This window comes from Thermobia domestica, chromosome 17 (genome assembly GCF_964235325.1).
Source record: "Thermobia domestica chromosome 17, izTheDome1.hap1.1, whole genome shotgun sequence".
NCBI classification, from domain to species: Eukaryota; Metazoa; Arthropoda; class Insecta; order Zygentoma; family Lepismatidae; genus Thermobia; species Thermobia domestica.
Genome location: NC_137470.1, coordinates 152168404 through 152188260, shown reverse-complemented (window position 1 = coordinate 152188260; position 19857 = coordinate 152168404). Strand labels below are relative to the sequence as shown.

Sequence of the window (19857 nt, the reverse complement as noted above, 5' to 3'; positions counted from 1 at the left end):
TTTAAATTGTTTTCAGTAACTGCAAATTTGTAGCTCAGTGGAAAATTTTACAAGACTAAGAACTGACCTTTTGTAAATAATTTGAACAGCTTAGAATAAAAACATTTGATAATACTGTACACGGGAATTGTGTAATCATAATGCATTCGTTTCCACGTGAGAATGGCGCGGACAAAAGGACGAGGACAAAAATTCCCATGTAAAACCGGCCCCGTGACATAAGAGAACGAGTCAAAAGGAACCCGCGTCAATGGGGCTGAGTTCATGAGGTGTCGTGTCAAAAAGCCCGAATCCAAAGGTCCCCACGACGAAAGGGCTCGTGTGAAAACGGTTCCACAGCCATAGTGCCTGAAATAAAAGCAGTAATGAAACTCAGGAATTCACGATGGGATATTGTCCCCTTAGTAAGTTGAAGTGTTTGTCCAAAAGAAGGAAGATTATCAGAAGTTATTAGTAACAAATTGAAAACTTGAATGTTGTTCTTGATTTTGTTTGATTGTTGTTTGTTCTGCAATAATCGCTATCTCGTAAGTCGTAGCTCTATGAAATTTTGCTTGCACCCCCGTGTCTCTGGGTTTGTATTCTCACGACATAGCCCGATTAAACTTTATCTGTTAATGACTGACCCTAACTAACTAACTAACTAACTCTATGGCCTATGGAACCCGGAGGTTCAGTGCCGCGTTCACAAAAGCTCTCCACTGACTTCAATCCTTAGCTAATTGGATCCAGTTTCTACTTTGTATTCCTATCTCTGCGAGATCCATCTTAATATTATCCTCCCATCTGCGCCTAGGTCTTCCTAATGGTCGTTTTCCTATGACTGACCCTAAGTTCTAAAATTCCATTTCCACCAATGGATCAGAATATGGAAAAGATTCTGTGAAAAACATTGCTTTAGTTTTGCTGTGAGAAGACACATGTGAATCTGTATACAGGGTTAGTCAAAATTTGGGACAGAACAATAATAACGAAGCTTGGATGGGCAAAAAGCAAATGTTGCAATTGTATTATTGCAAAAGCTGCATTGCTCTGGAGTGTAATCACTGTGGAAGACATCTTAAATTCCGCCATATTGCATATCACAGAATATTTTTAAACGGATAATGGTACAATTTTACACTTCAATTTAGGGTTGAATAATCCAACAAATAGTAATGTGAACTCATTTTTGACACATCACCATCTGTTTATGAGACTGGGTGTGCTATGATTAACATATGTATCTAATAGAAACAAGTATCATGACAGGGACGTAAAAAGAGACGCGTGGACCGAGGAAAATCAACTGTTAGAAGTTTGTATTTGCGCAAATACTGCGTTAAATTATTATATGTACATCATGGCAGCCATTTTAAATTCGTTGAGTTGATTTTGAGTTTAACATCCCTTTCAGCAGCGAGGCTATATGAGATGGGACCTACTGATTAACATGAAATCCGAACCACATGTGTTCTCGCCGGGAATCGAACCCGGGTCTCCCACGTCAATGTTACCTTAAACTCACATATTGTATACTACACAATATTTTTAAATAGAAAGAGGTATGTGTGTCACATAAGTTTAGGTTAGAATGTTCTTACAAACGATAATCCGAACTAATGTTTGACCGACCACAATTTGTTTAAGAGATTACTTTTGATATTTGATTCTAGTAAAAGAAAGTATCGGGACAGGCAAGCAATGAAGAGGGCGTTCGTTGTGTTCTTCAAGTTTCTGTTCATTTGCTTGCGTTTGTAAAATATTGTGGAGTGAGTTAACAGCATATGTTAATAGCAAGTGTAACATCTTTTAACATATTTTAATAGTAAGTATATTTGCTGTTAACTTCCTTAATTCATTAAAATGGAAAAAAAATATATTCTCTCCTGGTTTGAACATATTAAAGCACAAGAAAAATAAGAATACATCAAAATTTACATTTTGGAATAAATTCAAAAAAAAAAAAGCTGAGTCTAAAACCTGAGACTGTTTTGATTTAACCAGACTTCACAAACAATTAGCAGCATTTTATAAGGAGTACATGATTCTGTATAACAGCTTTTTCAAATAAATGACCTAACATGCCAATAGAAATGCAGAAGTTAAATTTTTTAACGGTACATGTTGAACATCTTGTACACGTGTACTATTTTGAGCTTCTCATGGATAATTCTTGACAATTCTCAACCAAACTTACAATACGGTAATTTTTTCAAAATATTTTAGGATTTATTTTAAATAAAAAAAATTGATCCATTTTGTGTGAATGGGAATGAATTTAAAAAAAAACTTATTGCGTTGCCTCTTTGAATGGCAAGGCTTACCCGTTGGTACAAGTAATGTTTGCTTCTAGGGTCACCTGATTTATAATTAAAGCTGACCCCAAATTTGCCAAAAATTTACTTGTTTCTTTACTAAAAACACCCATAGTTTCAGTAGCAAAAGCAATGAAAAAATGATATTCTTTTAATTTTGAATATTTCGAATGCTTTCGTTTACTAGCTGCCTCGGCTGCACTTCCTGCCTCCTCGCTGGTTAATGTTATGTATGAGGGTGCGAAAGTGTCTACGCATGTAACATCCCACACTAGACTTTGGCCTCTTTTCCAGGGAATTAAAGTAATTCCATCTGGTCTTTTGCCATCATCCCGTAACATTCCTGTTGGTTCCAAAATGCTAGTAACGTCTATGCTGGCGAGAGTTCGCTTTAATATTTGGTTTAGTTCTCCGTGGCGTGAAAATCTCCCACTGCTTCTGATGCAACTCAAAGCATGAAGACCTTTAGCGTCCATTTGATTCTGGCATACACACATGAATTCATGACATATTTATGCCAAGGCGTAAGGCTACACTTATTTGAAAGATATTATTTTCCATAAATGTTCCTATGTTTTTTGATGGTGTAGCTTGCAACCATGCTCCGGACTCTTTCTTATGAAGTGCTTTAAGACGGTCTGTATCAATAGGATTTTCTGAAACTATTTCCCTTTCTCTTATCTGATTTAATAATATGTCATCCCATTTCCTTTGTACTCTTTTTGTTACTTCACGAGCCGTTCAAATAAGGGAACTTTTCATGTAAAAGGGAATTATATCAATATTTTGTAAAGAAAAAATAATACTACTAATTGTAAAAAAGAATACCTGTGCCATACACAGTGTGTAGAAGTTTTTATACCCTTCAGTATCCTTATAGAACATATTTAGTAATGTACACTACCAAGACCACTAATAACAGTAATGCCATTTTTATAATTACTACTGCCCCTACTACTACTACAAGCATTCTATAATACTACTACAGGAAATAAAAGCAACACCAAAATTAACAATTACTAGTACTATAAAAACTACTGCTACACTGGGCAATTGTTTTTAGAGGACTTGAGTTTTGAGGAGGGAAGAGATTATTATTTTTAGGGGGGAGTGCGCCATCAGCTTTGGGGGGATGGGCACCCCTTTGTGGAATAATTGGAATAATTTCTTTGGGTAAATATAAGGTACGATACGTCAGTATTTCCAAATTTGCAATAGTTGGCGCGACGATAAAACATTGGATACCATTATTTTTGTCTTCAATTAAGTTTGAAACTTTAATGACAGCTTCTGCTAAAATTTTGACATCATTTCTACAATACCCATCATTTCCCTAGGAGATTATACTCCTCGCCACTTGCAGCATGTTCTTCGTGCCAGACAATAAGTTGGTTTCGATCTTCGGTGCTCCTTGAATCAGGGTCAAAATACTTTAGCTCAGAAATTTTGCTTACATAATTTTGGTTGTGTATATTCAAATACGTGTCACGGAAGAAAATCTTTTGTCCTAAACGAATTTCAACAAATTTTTGCCCTGACATTATTACTTCAGGTGTAAAATGATGGTTTATTATTAAAGGTTTAGCACAGAATTGCATATCATAGTTACTGCCATTATGGGAAAGTACAATGAATTTTTTAAACATTGGCCGAGTTATTAATACATGATTAACAAATTCGTCAATGTTGTGGAAATCAAATGAACGGAATCCATTTTTATCTCCGCATACAAAGCATGTATCATCAAGCTTCGTGTCCTTACACTTGTAGCAGGCATGAATATAATTCACGAAATTCACGTGATGTTCTTGTTCTCCCTGTTCATTTTTAGGAAGCAACATTGTTTCTATATCAAAGATGATGTACAAAAAGGTATCTACATGCTGCATCGTAACCGTTTAAACAAAACAAATATGGTCATCGCTTACATATGTATAACATGTTTTACAATAACGTTCACCACATTCATGTTCAGACGCGTATATTTAAAACTTTCTATTTTTAAAAGTAGCCACTCTGTTTTTCACTATACTAAAGTAAGTGTCCACAGTTAATGCTATCTCGTTCAATTTTGAGTATTTGTATTACTCATTTATATATATGTATGTAATTGCTTGCATTTCATGTATTGTATTATAACTTTAAAGTAGCAATATTGTTTTTCAGTACACTAAAATTGTGTATGTGTCACCAATTAATGTTTGCAATTTTACACTTTTTATATTGCTTTTCAGTATACAATAGTGTGTGTATTACTAACTGTATATGTACATGTGTGTATGTTTTATCCTTTTTCTTTGAATATACTTTCTTATTATACATATTATTATATTATGTAGTATACTTTTAAAGTAATTATTTTGATTTCCAGTATACTTTTTATTTTTATTTATTGTATGATCGTTAAATCGTATGCATAGCATACTCCTAAGAACACTTACAGTGGAAACTTACTAATTATTAGTCCTAATAAATTAGTCGTAAAAGCAACATAGTTGCGAAAATATTAAAATTCCTGTGAAATTTTAGTTGGATCGTATCTAATTAAATAGGATCATTTGCATTGCAAATTCAGAACAGCTATGTTGTAATCTTAATAATTATTTATATTCTCCTAATAAATTAGTCGTAAAAGCAACATAGTTGCGAAAATATTAAAAATCCTGTAAAATTTCAGTTGGATCGTATGTATTTAAATAGGACATTTGCATTGCAAATTCAGAACAGCTATGCTGTAATCTTATAAATAATTCTTATTTCTATTTTCCAAATAAATTAGTCGGAGCAAATTCTATTTGCAATCCTATAAAGAATGTAAGTATACCAAATGTGTGTAAACGTGTTAAACGTGTGTAAACGTGTTAAAATTTTTTACTTTTATGTTTCCGTTTTATTAATTTGTATATAGATATGTACTTGTTCAATTCCTTTTCAGTTTTCAGTATTTGTATTACTCATCTGTATATGTATGAAAGTGTTTGCACTTGCTGTTTTCTATTTTAACTCTTTAAGGTAGCTATATTGTTTTTTTTCAATATACTAAAATTGTATATGTATGTAAGTGTTTGCATTTGATGTTTTCTATTTTAACTTTTTAAGTTAGTTATATTTTTTTCTCAGTATGCTAAAATTGTATATGTACGTATGTGTCAACAATTAATTTTTGGAATTTTACACTTTTCTAAAGTAGCTATATTATTTTGAGTATAATAAAATTGTTTAAGTATGTAAGTGTTTGCACTTGATGTTTTCTGTTTTAACTTTTTTAAGGTAGTTATTTTGTTTTGACTATAGTAAAATTGTATATGTATGTATGTAAGTGTTTGCACCTGATGTTTTCAATTTTACACTTTTTAAAGTAGCTATTTTGTTTTTTGACTATACTAAATTGTATATGTATGTAAGTGTTTGCATTTGATGTTTTCTATTTTACATTTTTTAAGCTAGCTATATTGTTTTGAGTATACTAAATTGTATATGTATGTAAGTGTATGCACTTGATGTTTTCTATTGTAACTTTTTAAAGTAGCTATATTGTTTTTTCAGGATACTAAATTGTATATGTATGTATGTAAGTGTTTGCACTTGATGTTTTCTATTTCACACTTTTTAAAGTAAATATTTTGGTTTTTGACTATACGAAATTGTATATGTATGTAAGTGTTTGCATTTGATGTTTTCTATTTTACATTTTTAAAGCTAGCTATATTGTTTTGAGTATACTAAATTGTATAGGTATGTAAGTGTATGCACTTGATGTTATCTATTGTAACTTTTTAAAGTACCTATATTGTTTTTTCAGTATACTAAATTGTATATGTATGTGTGTAAGTGTTTGCACTTGATGTTTTTTATTTTACACTTTTTAAAGTAGCTATATTATTTTTACGTATACTAAATTCTATATGCATGTAAGTGTTTGCATTTGATCTTTTCTATTTAATTTTTTTAAAAGTAGCTATATTGTTTTTAACTATAATAAAATTGCATATGTATGTAAGTGTTTGCACTTGATGTTTGCAATTTTACACTTTTCTAAAGTAGCTATCTTTTCAATATACTAAATTGTATATGTATTTTTAAGCAAATAATTTTTGCAATTTTACACTTTTTATATTGCTTTTCAGTATACAATCGTATCTGTATTACTAACTGTATATGTATATGTGTAGATGTTTTATCTTTTATGTTTTGAATATAGTTTTCCTAGTATTTATATTACTATGTACAATAAGTTTTCATGTTTTTAACTTACTGCTTACATAGTATACGTTAACTAAGAAATCTTTTTTCATTACTGTTATACTTTTAGGCAGATATGAAAACAAACTGTTGACGGAAGTGTCGTTAGCATTAACCAATAAAGTTCATGTTACAGTTTCCCGTAAACTTTTTGTAGAAACACTTTTTCTTATTTTTTAATTGTTAGTTTATATCTTTTTCTTATATTAACAAATTCGTTTTTTTACAAAAAGTGCAAATTTTTGTTGGTTTGACTCCCTACAAACTGTTAGTTAAATCGTATCTATTTAAATAGGATGATTTGCATTGCAAATTCAGAACAGCTATGCTCAGATCTTATAAATAATTCGCTTCATTAGAAGCTCATTCTTCTTTCTATTTTCCTAATAAATTAGTCAAAGTAAATTGTATTTGCCATCCTATGAAGAAATGTGAGTGTACTAAAGAAAAACTCATTGTTAAAATTTTCTGTCCTCATATTAAAGTACAAATATAAGCTATAATTTAATTTAAAATTAACAAAATAAACTAAACATGAGTTCTTTTCTGTTTTTTATACTGTTAGTTTCCTTTGATAAGGTTTTTTTGCATATGTATTTCAAATATGATTATTTTATTCTTTCTCATATATTTTCTTTTTCTTCGCTTACGATATTTCATTTTATAGTTTTCATAATGTATTAAAATTATTTTAAAATAATTATGTAATTATCACTTATAATTATAGTGTAGTACTCATGTATCATTATAGTGTAATTATAGTGTAATTACTTGTAGTTATCACTTGTAATTCGATCTTTTTGCAAGATTACAAAATAAAAACATCTGGGTACAACATTACAAACTAAATTCAAATGTGTTCAAAATTACAACTAAATACGTTTGCGTACAAGATTACGAACTATCTGTGTCTGTATACAAATTACAAACTATGTAATTTAAAAACAAATAAAAATAACAAAAATACTTTTATCGAAATTATATTTTTTATTTTTCACATAATTTAAAAGTGATTACATATTTCATAAATAAAATTGTAAAATATATAATATAAAAAATATGTAATGTTATATTCACGTAAATGTCAATGATTTTATCATAATAAAATTTTTTGTTTCAAATTATATGTATTCTACAATACAAAATTTATTGTATTTACAATGTATAACTTTCACTTTGTTTACTTATTTCACTAACACATCAAACAAATTAAAAATTGTAAATAAAATCTTTTTTTAAGAATAGCTCTGTGATTAAATCGAGATAATTTTTGTTTAATAAAATATTATATAATGCATAATTAAAACTCCAATCATCTATTTGAATATCATGATATGATGAAAAGATTTCATACAGTTCATCAAAAGTGTCGGTTCTTACCATAACACGCCATGCATTATAACATAACATTTCATAGTCCAAAGTATTACATTCACGTTCATCTAAAATACGGCTATTTTGAATACATCCAACACATAAAAGTATATATTATGGCTTCCATCTTGAAATACATTCCAACATGCACTGTTCAGACACAAAGAAATATCTACAATCATACACACACGGTCTGCTTCCTGTAAACATTTTTTGTCTTTTTTAAAACAGTTCCACTAAATATACAAAATAAGAATCTAAACATGTAAGTGATTCATATGATAAATTAAATCCATTTAAGATCGTTTTGTTTCGTCTGTAATTATCGTCTAAGGAATGTTTCTTCAAGTACAGTTCAAACTCTATGTCACGAGTTTCCTTTTTACGTACAAATTCCCACACAGCACGTTTTAAACGATTATTATACGATAATAAACATAAATGTACGCGGTCATCGGGTATTCTTAATGAAGAAGCACTACCAAGTAGTGGTTCATATAGTTTATAATTTTCAAAAAGGTCTTTTATACACAACTCACTTACTTTAATCGATTGCACTTACACTTCACAATATCTAATTCATGAATTTCATTATGCGTATTAGGATACACTTTTTCAAATTGTATTGCATCATCATTTCCATAAAATCTTCTAAACGAGTTACAATTTTCTTCATTAGGGTATAATAATTTCACTTCACCACAAATATTATCATCATCTACAAAAATAACTTTCTCCCTATTAGCAAGTTTAAGTTGTTTCTGTCTTGGCGAAATATACTCGGAATGATATACCCGTCTACTATACATCTTCACAAATACTATACTATTTAGGTAATGTCCCTATGTATACATAAATAAGTCTTCGCATGCACATGAATTTTTAACAACTGCGCATGCGTCTTACAAAAGTTAATATTAATTGCTTCCATTTGTGAATACAGCTTCGAAGTGCAACACGAGTCTACTTTTCATTATACAAGTATGTATGTATATTGTTATTTTTTCAACTATAGTAACATGAAAGACGAAGTAAAATTCTATTCGATATCCGATACACGATTAATGTTATTACACGTTTTTTGAAGTTCACACAAGTTTTAATATTTTCGAATCATTTTTTATTCGTTCACAAAACTTTTACTATTTTCAAATCATTTAACAAGTGTTATAATAAATAACACGAAAAATATAAAAACGGAGTTTTCTTAAAATACAAATCTGTTAATAATACGAGAGATTGAATAAAAAAAACTTTACGTAGTAAAACAAATTGTCCAAACATTTTCTACAAGGCGTGTTACTTGAAATAACACGAAAGAATTATATGTAGGATCACATTTTTAACAACGAGTTTTCAAAGGAAGCGATATAATACATAAGCAGAGCTTTCTTTGGAAGCGATCCGTAAATTAATTAGTATTTTCGGAATCACTTTTCTAGGTTAACAGCGTAGCTTTCCATAGTAGTTTTACTATTTCAGAATTTTATTCTTGGGAGTTTTCGTAAAAAAAACAAATGTGTTCATAATACACATAATTAAATAAATAATGAAGTGGAGTTTACGTAGTAAACGAATTGTTTGAAAAGTTCAAAACATTTTTACAACAAGTTATTAATACGTTTACACAACTTTTAGTATTTTCGGAACATTTATTTATTGGTTCACAAATAAATTATTTAAGTTTCAAATTTTATTGTACCCTAAGAAAAATATATATTTCAAGTTGTAATACTTTGCTAAGTATTTTATTATTCGTATTTATCTTTAAATAATTTCTTAAAATGTAAAGTAATATTTCGAAAAATTAAAATAATGCAAACATGTGAAACAAAATTAATCACCAAAAATATAAGTAAATACAAAAAATATCAAACTTATGTTACTTTCAAACATTTTCAAAATTTTTTTCTAATTATTTATTTCATTGACATTTTTTAAAAAAGAAAACATGAAAAAATATTGTAATGCTTAAGTTTATTTCTTTATATTTTCAGCACATTACAATACAATAAAATTACATTAATAAGAAAAAATTAATGTTATTTTCAATCATTACACACAATAATAATTATTGTTATTTCTTGTTTGCATACAATACATTTTATGATGCACAATGTTTTATTTTCCAAATTAAAATTATTAGTTACTGCAAAAATGTATTTTTAATTCACAAATGCTTTTTTTCTGCACCTTTAGATTAAAAGGTTGCATCTTGTTTGCAAAGTTAATGTATAAAGTTACGTATGTATAATACAATATAATAATAATATTACACAGATTTAACTCTGTTAAATGAAAATATTACAAATCATTACAAGTTAATCCGTGTAAGTATAATGTTCGATTTGTTTTTGACAACCTAACGGAAATACATTGTACTCTACTAGTGATTTTATTAATCAATTCAAATTTACTGTATCATCACACAGAGTTAAACAAAAAATCACAAATAATAAATTCATGATCTGAAATCCTAACAACTTGTATGTCAATAGTGTATTCATTAACACATGTTAAAAATTCATGTTTACGTTCTAAGAAAAACGGTATAATTTGTTCAACAAATTCACTGTTCACGCGCTTTGCGTATAAAGTTTATACTTGAGTTTTCACTATGTTGTTCTTCCAACACTTCAAATAAATCTATAATAGTTAATTCATTGTATAACAGCAAAAGCACCAATATCATGAAGAAATAAACATAAATGTTCACAAGAAATAATGTTTAAACATAAGTATACACTTATAGTTTTAAAACAAAAACTTCACTAATATATTTTTCACTACATAATACACAAAAACTATTTCGGAAAACGTAATATTCATACATACATAGTCAAGAATTTAAAGTATAAATCTTAGTTTCAGTTTTTGTATGGCTTTATACTATTTACACAAACACAAACACAATGTTCAGTTTACATTTACAGTTCACTTCGCATATGCTTTCTATCATTCATCCTAAAAATGTCAATCAGTTCACACATAAAATTGTTCTCTCTTTCTTCAATTAAATCATAATACGTTTCATAAAATAGTTCCTCTGTGCATGTGCCAATTACATGTAATTTTGCATATATATAAACCAGTTCACCAATTTCAGTGTCTATTAAACTTGCTATTGCTTTTTCTTCTAATTCTTTTTCACTCATAAATAAACACTCGTCGCCCATTTGTTTCTTCACACTTTAAAGACAACCATGACAAATTAAAACTTTATATATATTCAAGTCTTAAATATCTTTTAAAATGCACTTTGAGTCCACTTTAAATATACCACAATCACAATCTAATCTACAAAATCGTGACGTTGTTGGTAACAAAGATTTTGATCCTGATAAAAATTCTTCAATATCTGTATCATCATCCGAAGATGATGATAAATAGTTTCCACACTATCTGGAGAACCCGGTCTTGAGTTTACTGGCAAATCCCTATTTTCTGTCTTCAGCTTCTGTGGAGAAAGCAAAGTTTCTTCATCGGCGTGAATCTTCTGCACACCAGCCATAGCTAAAATACGTACAACGTTTTATAAAACTCTCGTATTTAAACAGTTCAAACAAACCAGATGGCGCCCATCAACAGCATCAAGTTCATACAAGTCACCTATTCCTTTCAAACAGCAAAATTTAAACACGTCATTAACACAATACAAACATGTAAAATGTTTTCTTTACAACAACAAAAAATTCCCAAAATTCTTTTCATATATGCGTTCAAGGTAAATACAATTGTCTTTAAAATTCTAAATCTTCTTGTATTTTACTTCATTTTCAAGTTTATTCCCGTCCGCGCACGCAAGTGTTTTCCGTTCTCCCGCGCCGCGTTCGCGTTTCCGCCATCGCCCGCCGTCTTAAAAGTCTTTTCATAATTATTTCATCTATTATACAATGTTCTCTTCAACTTCCCACGACATCAACATCTGGTATTATTCTTTTCTTTTATTTATAACAATCTGAGATTGTTCAATGATTTTCCGAGGTTTCTCATTTTATTATTCTCTTTTTATTATTCTTTTCTTTCTCTTTATAACAATCTGCAACTGTTCAATGATTTTCCAAGGTTTCTCTTTTTATTATTTTTTCTTTTCTTTTATTCAAAATTCCTGCTACAATGTATTGTTTAGTTTTATTATTTTTTCTTTTCTTTATAACAATCTACCATTGTTCAACAACCAAATTATTGTTCTTTAAAGCATACAATTGCAGGTTTCTTTTTTATGATTCATTTTTCTTTTATTCAAAATTCTTTTAAAGCGTGCAACTACACTGTATTGTGTACTTCTATTATTCTTTCCTTTTTCTTTATAACAATCTACCATTGTTCAACAACTAAATTATTATTCTCTAAAGCATACAGCTGCAAGGATTCTTTTTTATTGTTCTTTTTTCTTTTATTCAAAGTTCTTTTCATACAACTACAATGTATTTTGTACTTGTATTATTCTTTTCGTTTTCTTTATAACAATCTACCATTGTTCAACAACTAAATTATTATTATTTAAAGCATACAGCTGCAAGATTTCTCTTTTATTATTCTTTTCTTTTATTTAATATTCTTTTAAATGCATACATCTACAATGTATTGTGTACTTCTATTATTCTTTTCTTTCTTTATAACAATCTACTATTGTTCAACAAATTTCCAAGGTTTTCTCTTTTATATTATTCTTTTATTTTACTAATCATTTATCTTTTCAAGTTTGACATCTATTACTGTTCTCTTTTGTGTGACTCCTATACATACAATAGTGTACTAGCTTTACCCCACCCCTACCTGTCATCATATGTCGTTTAAACAATAGTGTATTTCATAACATCTAAGCATCTCCCACCCCTATTTCCGGGACCACTGGGGATAATTTTGAGGAAATTCTTCGATTGCAACTACTTGGGTCAGAGTTGATGACAATGGGCGGTATTCAATGAGAATTCGTTAATCGAAGGTTAGTCACAGACTAGTTAGTTAGCATACTAACTCTTTAATAAAGAAGGTACACTTTTTGGTATTCAGAGTCTACTTTTAGTACAACTAAAAAGATGATTTGGGTATGATTAACTTATAGAACCCCAATGCATCGGTGAGTAAAATAAATGTGGCAACTACAGAAAAGTAGATGAGCGCATGCGTAGTCTGTAAAAATGAAAATACATGAATTACGAAATACGAAATGTTGTGTCGTACGCTGAATCGTGGGTAAAAGATTAGGCTCTGCTCTAGATTAATTAGTCACATGTGATTAACTTCGTCCAATACTACGTCCTATTCAGAGACTCTGAATATAATTTTGATAACCATTCTTTAGTCAACCCCGTAGCAAGGTTTTAATTAGTGAACTTTGTCGTGTACAAACACCGTGTGCGTGGGTTCTCTCGGGGTTCTCCCGTTTCCTCCCACTTTCTTCATTCCACCGTTTTGTTCATTTCTCATAATCACCGTCTCCTTTAGCCTAACCGGCATAACCATGGGACGTAAAACTCAAAGATTTCATTTTCCAATATAAGTATGTACTGTAGTTCTTACCATCAAGGCTGAGGCCTGCTCGATCGAATTTTTGAGCTCGAACCAGCCCTGGCAGTGGTGTCAATCGGCTCGGCTCGACTCAGCTGAGCAAGCAGTTTGAGCCGGCTTGGTTGTTTTGAAACATACGCTCAGCTCAGCTTGAGTCGACTCGGTTGGTATGACTAGTCGACTCGGCTCAGTTGAGCTATCGGCTTGAGCCGGCTTGATTGAAACGAGTTAATTGGCTAGGTACGACTCGGCTCAACTGAGCAGGCTCGGTTAGGTGAGCTCTTGGCTTGGCTCAATTCTCGGTTCGGCTCGATATTGAATGAGCTGTGAGCCGAGATACTCGAGCCGTTGACAACCCAAAATCTGGCGGAACAGTTTTTAAGATGTTTGACCAGCGCCCTATAACTTTTAACGATTTTTGGCTCGAGCCAGAATACTTGCTCCTTAGTTTCGTGAATGACTTTTTACCTCCTGAAGACTTCTCGTCGATCGAAATCGGCAGTCAACCAGTAAGCAAATAATATAACTTTTAGTATTCAGATATATTTATACATGTTGTTCTAATATTATTATTATTTTATCATTAATAATAATGACATTATGTAGGAGGAAAAACTTTAAAAATTCGTTTCAGAGCGTGTGGGTGAAAAGGAGAGAGAAACAAATTCCCTTTCTAAATCAAGATGACAGAATTTGTTCACCCACAGAGTTGATATATCGAATAAATCTGGTCATCTTTTGTGCATATCCACTAAAAATACTCCGACATATTTATGACAAGTCGAGTAGCCATCCTTTTCCAATTTCTTTCTTTGAATAGTCGGTATTGCCCGCATATTGAGTCGTACGTGTTGGGAAGTTGGTATTCCCTTCCAGGTCTAACGTTATGAGGAGAATATCTTGAAAAATATTTTTAAAATGCCATTTTATAACACAAAAGGACAACAGAAGTGCCTTTTAGAATTCACTTTGTCAATCACGTGCTTGCTCGTTTTGTCGGACATTCGCCTAAGTCTTACGATTTAGTTTCTTGGTCCTTTTGCATGGCGGAACAGATCTATAAAGAAAAGAAACGAAAGGATGATTTTCAGTTTACTCTTACTATTAATTTGCAAATAACATATGAAGCCTTATGCAGAGTCGTTTTGATGCGTGATTAGTGTCATATTAAAAAGTTCGACTAACATATGTTTCTTGTAATAGTCAAGCGTTTAGTATGACGCTAATCATACGTCACAACGACTCTGCACAAAACCCATCATTACTAAAACGTGCACATTAAAATAGTCACATGGATCCGGATTTGATATAAGGATCCACAGATTCGAATTGGAGTTACGAGGTGCTGATTTTAATTTTGGAATCCGAACGGTTTGATCTTGGTCGCGATCCACGAATTTAAAGCATATTCAAAAGTTATTTTAATAACTTGTAACGTATTTCTTTATTTTAGTTACTTACATCGCGTCGCGCAGCAATAATACTACTTCACTTGTACCAATCCCTTGTTGTTATATATAGTTTAGGGGAAATTCATCGAAACTAAAAAAATCATTATGTCAGATCACTGGGGCAATGAGGGGACATGTCCCCTCTATTCTTGGAACTAGGGACTGTCTACCTAATAATCCGATTTAGTAGTATTGAAGGTTTTAGTGGTCAGACGCTTTGCGGAGGTGATATAATAGCTATTTATCCGGTTTTGATATCATTTCCGTTTACACCGTCATACCTAACAGATCAAATAGGAATTTACTCCACATTTTAAGCAATTGTTTTTAAATACATAGATAATTTTAAAGGAGATGAGATTCTCACTAAGACCTATTATTATATTACAGTAAGTTAATCCTTTCTGAATTATTAGTGGAACATGCAGAAGCGGAAAAGAGAAATCCAGTTTTTAAGTAGAGATTCCATTTGGATCAATGGCGGGACTATCGACGTGAAAACGTCATCTTTTTTAGTGAGATTTACCAGAGATTAACTAGAGATTGAGAGTTGTGTATTCTATATTTCTTACAGACTAATTTTTTAGAAAATGAAATTACACATTTTGCAATTTTCCTTGGCTTATTTTTCTATTAATGAATATAGAGACTTTTTAAATTTTAGTTATTCTTCATAAATAATTTGATTGCCCTCATAACGTATTATTATTAAACTGAAGCTTGAAAATAAATTACTGTTCTGTTATTTTTACATAATATGTAACTGTTGCTTGAAAATAATTGATTGCTTTCTTCTCTTTTTACACAAGATTTAACTGAAAATATAGATTACTCTCTCTCTCTTTTCTTACATTATTATCATTAAAGTGATATAGTAAAAGTGAATTTGATAACTCAAAACATTTGTTTCTCTTTTATCTGTTTTAGATGGATTTATTCTGCCTATCCGAACAGCTCAAACTTGTGGATGAACTATACCCTCAGAAGCTGGTGCCCGGCCTGAACGATTACCCGAGAATCTTAAAGGCATAATAGAAATGCAATGACTAGGACATCGGGGATCGGAGAGGTGTTACACACTGCTACGCGCCCTTCGTGCTTTTGAAGGTAATGACATATTAATTCTGCAGAACTGCGTTTTCAATGTTGACATTTTTGACTTGTTTGTCCAGGGATTTTTCCGTACATATGAAAGTTATGATCAGGCTTATGTATTTATTATCTTGTGAGGATTTCAGGTAGAAAATAATAAAAGATACAGAGCTGTCATACTTTTTTTATTTTGGGACGCGGTTTCTTTCGGAATAATGCTTAATCCCATTTGAAAATAACATAGTCATCACCCCTCAAGAAAACCATAACTTGAGTAATAATACAAATAAATTAACTAATGAAGATTTAACAGTTGTAGATGGATTAGATGGGATTTGCTATCTAAATTCCGTTGAAGAGATGAAGATAATGGTTCAAAAGGAGGATGACGCTGTAGTTACATCCACGCAACAGGTACAGGGAGAACCTCCCTCCTCAACATTGTGTACAGGATAATCATGACTATGGGAACAAATAGTTTTCCACTCAGCCCGGTCCGACATACGTCCCTCTTTCAACATTGGTTGGATACAGGAGCAACAATAGTAATAGCACAACTGGTACCAGTAGTAGTATTAGTAATAGTAATATAAGTGGTAGTAGTAGTAATAATAATAATGACTGGTAAAATCAGACAAATAGTAACTACGAAGTTGTTAGAGAAAGTAGAAACACGTCTCGTAAGTTTCATCTTACGGGCATAAAATTGCCGTTAGACCTGTGGGTAAAGAAAGGAACATTGAGAACCCAGAGGCCTGTATTGAAAGTTAAAATGATTTTGTGTTGGAACATGTGTTATCCAACTAACGCCCCACGGATTATATCGGGCTATACATAGATAGTAATAATATTACAAACAATAAGCCCGTGTATGTGCAATGGGGAAGAAAACGCAATTTCCCTTCTAGAACGGCCCTCAATTCATTCGAACATGTATTAAATTCGAATGAGTTTTTCTTTATGGGGCAGGAAGTACTGTTTCGGTTCAACATTGTCGACAGCATGTATGGAATTGTAAAAACTAACAAAACGAATGCAGTTGAAAAATATTCAAAATACCAGTACTATTTATAAAAACGTTTAATATGAATACAAATCAAGAATTTCCATTGTCTCCCTCTTGCGATTATTTGGAGCCAAGTAAAGCTCTACGGTACAAAATATGATTTACGTAATTTAAAAAGACACCGTAATACATGGCTTATTAAAGCAGAAATTCTATGCGAGATGGCAGGAGTTAACGTAGAAACTAAGGGAGGCTGTGACTTTACAGATGTTGACGCTTTGCAATCTTATTTGAAAGGGGATAATCATATTGTAATTTATGAGGAGCATGAAAAGAATAACCAGGAATATATAGTTTGTTACCTGGTAGACCCTGCAGAAAATAACATCTTTATTTACAATCAAAGAGGTGACACTGTGGCCATTTCGAACTTACTCGTAACATTAAATCTTTCCTCAAGCCACGGGAGTATTGTTGTTATTGTTTGAAAAGTTATGATGAAAAGTCACATAAACACTGTGTAAAACTCGGTATTCTTTTTGCGAACATACTCACGAACGCGATTATACTATTAACAAAATTAAATGTGCATGCAGTAGAGAGTTTGCTGAGGGTGTATGTTTTGAGAATCATGGGAAGCGTAATAAAGAGGGTAGATCTATATGTGATAATGTTAAGGTCTCCATTGATTGTTTTGTCATCTTTGATAACAGACTTCGAATAACTGATCACGTGAGTGGTAAACATTTTGTTCAACATGTCGTATGCATGTAGATGTAAACCACACATGTTTTCCTCAGAGACAAAGACCTGTACATACTAATAGGTTTATGTACACAGCGTATGACGTAGAAATGGCGTTCAAGGCGCCGAATAATTGTGGTGAATGGGAACAAGAAGTTTTGCTCGTCTGTTGTCAGCACATTTGTCACGCATGTACAAGGAAAAACATCGATAAGCCTTGTAAAAGTGCGATGATAATGTTGGAAATCGTTCGTTTTCTTTTAAGACGGTGAAGGCATTTATTAACCATGTGTTAGTAAAGCGTCCAATCTTTCGCAAGATAGAGGCAATCGCCCATAACTCTAGTCGTTACGATGGTCTCTTCTACCTTAGAAATCTAATAGAAGGGCAGCATATCCTTCCTAATGTCCTTATCCACGGTCCGAAAATTTTTAATATTAACATTATCAATTGTATTTTTTCAGAGATTCTTTTTTCCATGGTGTTAAATTATGAAAATACTGAAACTTTAGGTCTTACTCAAAATTTGAAGAAGGGAGATTACCCATATTTTTTTAATACTGAAAAAATCAAAATTATGTTGCCCCTATCCCGTCCTTGAGTTTACGACCCTTAGTCACGAAGCACGGAAGAAAGACAACAAACTGGAAATCTGACACAAAGAACGTGCGCTAAGTGTCGAGGAGTTTAACCTTGAAAAGGAAATACTCTCTTATTGTGAAAATGATGTTAGAATTCTAGCAGAAGCGATAATCAAATTTAGCGACATTATTGAAGAGAAAAGGAATTGTTTACATTGTTTCATTACTTCATCCACCATTGCAAGTCTTGCGATGCGAACATAACGTACTTTGCACTTACCTGAAAATACTATTCTTGTAATTCCTGCGTTGGGTTTACATCATAAGACCAAATATAGTACTAAAGCTATGCAATGGCTTATGTATATGGAAGACCAATTAGGGGTAGAAATTCAGTATGCTAGGAGAGGTGGGGAAAAGAGTATTGGTAGGTACAAGGTCGATGGAGGGAATAAAGAACTTAACGCTGCTTTCGACTTCTTTGGCTGTTACTTCCATGCTTCTAAGACCTGTTTCCCTTCAAACCATGACGCCATGATGCTCATGACTTGTACAATACAATGGAAAAAGGTACGAGTAAACAATACTGCACCGTAATGTAAACTTATACCAAATGTTGAAATGTTCTTGGAATAACAAGGTAAAGACGGATATGGCAGTACAAAGGTTTATTCAAGAACATTGTACAAATCTGCCTGATTCCCTTTCTCTTAAGAATTGTTACAACGGCGGTCGCACTGGTGTTTCGTTCCTATGTTAATTGTAGGTGTGATGGCGTCATAAAATATTTCGATATCACAAGTCTTTGTCTCTGGGTAATAGCACGTAAAATTACGCCTGTTAATTCACCTAAGATATATACGGGGCCAGAGCTTCCAGATGAGGAAAATATTCATAGTGTAGTAAAATGCATTATATTGCCAGAAAAGAACCTCTTTTCCGATCTTGTCGTACGTTGGTGGAGCCCGATTATTTTTCGATCTTTGTGGTATATGTATGGAGGAAGAAAACACTAATGATTGCACTCATAGTGATACTGAGTGTGGTCTCACAGGAACATTTATACTCTAGAGTTACACCTTGCTCTTCAAAAAGTTTACGAAATACTCGATATACACGAAACATGGGAATTCGAACTCATGGATCCTGAATAGGGGAAATCACGTGGTCTGTGAGGAACTTATGTAAATTATTTCCTTCAGATGAAGCAGGATGTCTCGTTTTCCTGATTACTGCAAAACAGAAGACAACCAAAAATATATAGAAGAATATTATGCCCATGAAGGCAGACAGTTGAATTATGATAACATTAGGACGAACCCGGGATTGAGGTAATGTGCAAGACTATACCTCAATTGATTATATTGTAAATAGGGCAACGCACAGATATGTCACAGAGTGTGATCGATAGTGATGACATAACTTTTCTCAGTCATTTAACAACGGCACGGTATTAAATTCAAAGTGTGGTCCCAATTAATTATGATCATTTCATTACCACTTACAGAGACATTCAAACTGAAAACGTTCCATTAGTGTTTTCCAATGTTGTAGTT

At 31.8% G+C, this 19857-nt stretch overlaps 1 long non-coding RNA gene across 2 annotated transcripts in view; it reads left to right on the top strand.

Annotated features, from left to right (window-relative positions):
* LOC145673771 (uncharacterized) overlaps positions 1–19857 on the top strand; it is a 51864-nt gene that overhangs the window by 3428 nt on the left and 28579 nt on the right. Inside the window, exons 1-2 of one of the 2 annotated variants that reach the window (XR_014128802.1) lie at positions 5076–5111; positions 15806–15985. This is a non-coding gene — a long non-coding RNA (uncharacterized LOC145673771). Of the gene's footprint in view, positions 1–5075; positions 5112–15805; positions 15986–19857 lie in introns of those variants that run through there. The other variant, XR_014128801.1, reaches the window with a different exon arrangement.